The sequence below is a fragment of the Mastomys coucha genome, unplaced genomic scaffold, assembly GCF_008632895.1.
Source record: "Mastomys coucha isolate ucsf_1 unplaced genomic scaffold, UCSF_Mcou_1 pScaffold21, whole genome shotgun sequence".
NCBI lineage: Eukaryota > Metazoa > Chordata > Mammalia > Rodentia > Muridae > Mastomys > Mastomys coucha.
Window position 1 is genome coordinate 190,717,590 of NW_022196904.1, and position 2,872 is coordinate 190,720,461.

Below are 2,872 nucleotides of genomic sequence, written 5' to 3' on the forward strand. Positions count from 1 at the left end.
AAAAAAAAAAAAAAAAAAAAAAGGAAGAAAGAAAAGAAAGAAAAAGAAAACAAAGCACCCCCCCCAAAAAAAACAAAAACAACAATGAAAAATTATCTTTGACATAGGATTCACACTGTAGCCCAGACTAGCTTTGAACTTACTTTATAGTCAAGGATGGCCTCGAACTTCTTTCCTGCCTTATTATTAGTTATGATGAAGTAATCAGAGACAGAAGGGTCACGTGGCCTGCCCACAATCACAGGGCTGGTGAGTGTCAATCAGAATAAGCCTGGTCTTTAGGTTCCTACCCTGGTTCTCAGAAACCCAAGTAGGGCTCAGTTGTTAGAGTGTGTAGTGCCTATTCCTGGTTGTCAACTTGACTATATCTAGAATGAACTAATCTGGATGCTGGGAGATACAAGTTTCTGACCTGGATTTTGGCATGGAGATCTCGAGGCATAGTGGCTATGAATCCCAGAAGATTAAGACAGGGAGATCTCTGAGTTCAAGGTCATCTGGGACAAAGCAAGTCCCAGATCCAGGTGTGGTGGCACACACCTTTAATCTGGGCCACACCTTCACCTGGAGACTTACATAAGGACATTGGAAGAAGGAAGATTTGCTCTCTCTTCTTTGCCTGTTTGCCTTGTGGGACTGAGCAACTGCTAGATCCTTGGACTTCCGTTCACAGCTGCTGCTGACCATTGTTGGGGAGTTGGACTACAGACTGTAAGTCATCAACAAATTCCCTTACTATATTGAGACTACCCATAAGTTCTGTGACTCTAGAGAACCCTGACTAATACAGAGTGCTTAGGAACATGCATGAGTCCCTGGGTTTGATTCCCTAACACTACAATAAAGGGGGGTGTTGTGGATCACACCAGTAATCACTGCTACCCCAAATCAAATATTTACACTAACGATGTCTTAAATATGGTACTGGAACTGAAAACTTCTGCTCATTTCTCTAGCCTTAACTTATCCCTAGCAACATGGGTGATAATCAGATTATCAATTGAGCATTGACTGTATGCCTAACATAGTGCCAAACTCCCACATGGTCCTCCTCATAATGACTCTAAAAAGGAGAGCATCAGTCTACACATTTACATATGAGGGAGGGAATTCAGAAAAGTGAGAAGATGCATCCATGCCCCGTGAGTAAGTGTGACCCAGTGAAGTATGAAGTAAGACAGGCATCACCTGGCCCCCATGTGACTTCCAAATGCAGTGATAAAGTGTCTGCACTTTTCTGATGTTTTGGATATGTAGGTCAATGTATTTGCATGTAGTGTCAGAACACAGTGGGAGGCGAAGACAGAGAGTGAGTCAGAATATTCTTGACAACAGCTATGACTGAGGCAAACCTATGTGCTACCACATCTCCGGAGATTTCACGGGATGCACTAAACAGGCGACAGATAGTAAAAGTAAGGCAGGAGGCAGAAGGTTGGGGCTTCAAATTCCAATTCCGAAACATCTCAGTACACAGCTATGAGATTACAGTTATGGGTCAAACACAAAAGGAGTTTTTCCCTAAGCAAATCTCAAATTTTTGATGTTGTTATTTGCTGTTTTTTTTTGTTTTGTTTTGAAACCAGGTCTCATGCAGCTCAAACTGGCTTCAAACTCACTACGCAGCTGAGAATATTGAACTGATCCTGATCCTCTGTCTCTGCCTTCCTAGTGCTGGAATTACAGGTGTGTACCACCACACATGGTTTTATTCAATCATGGATGCTAGGCAAGCACTCTGCCAACTGAGCAGCACCCTCATCTTGAGAAGAATTTCAGTGGAAAGTTTTTACCTCCAGCCGCCTGATCCTAGTTACTTACAAGTAGTAGGTTGAACTGGGCAAAAATCTGCATTTATGATTACTATTTTGTGGCCAAGGCCAAACCAGGAGCCTTTTCCTTAATCACTGTTTGAAAGTGCTCAGAGACAGGAGAGTGTTGAGAAAGTCTATGTTGCCATGGCTACAGCTCATTTCAAATGGATGGGCATAAGCCTAGTGGCACTGAGTGAATCGGAGGAATGGAAAAGTTTAGGCGTTTTGTGTGGACACAGATTCACACTCTGGCTCTGTATGTCTCCAGGCTTTTACCTCCGTCAAATTACTGAACCTGAGCCTTATTATTTTCCTTCCCACATGTAGAAAGCAGTCTAGATAATCCCCTCTCAATGATTCTTAAGGTTTCCTAAACCAATAGCATCCTTATTCCCAGGTACTCGATGACAATTTCTCAGACCCTACTGCAGACTAAGTGAGGGGCTCTGTCTGTTTCCATTATGTGCCCTGCTGATGGTGGTGACACCAGCATTTGAGAACCACTGGCCTGCTGCAGATCTAGCTCAGTCTATAGAGTGCTTGTCTACCACCCATAAAATGTTGGATTCTATCCCTAATACCAAATAAGCCCAAATGGTAGGGCATACCTGTAATCCCAGAACTGGGAGGTAGAAACAGGAGGATCTGGAGCTCAAAGTCACTGAGGTTAGGGTGGGATACATAAGACCACAGAGCGAGAGAGGACACAGACCAGTGGTCTACTCATAGCAAATGTTTAGCTTTTGACTGTGTTTTGTTGTCATCTGAACAACACTGATGTCTTAGCCCTTGATACATACACTGTGACATAATTAATTTGGAATTTCTGATTTCTAAATCATATCTCTAAATATGTACTCTAAAGATGCGCACCTTTAATCCTAGTCCTCAGGAGGCAGGGGAAAGTGAGTCTCTGAGTTCAAGGCCAGTCAGGTCTACATGGTCCTAAGTTAGCCAGGGCTACCTAACAAGACACCGCATCAAACAAAAAGGATGCTCCTGGTGCCTCTGGGATGTAGTTAAGCTTGAAGCCCATGTGCCACAGTGTTGTTTGGGAT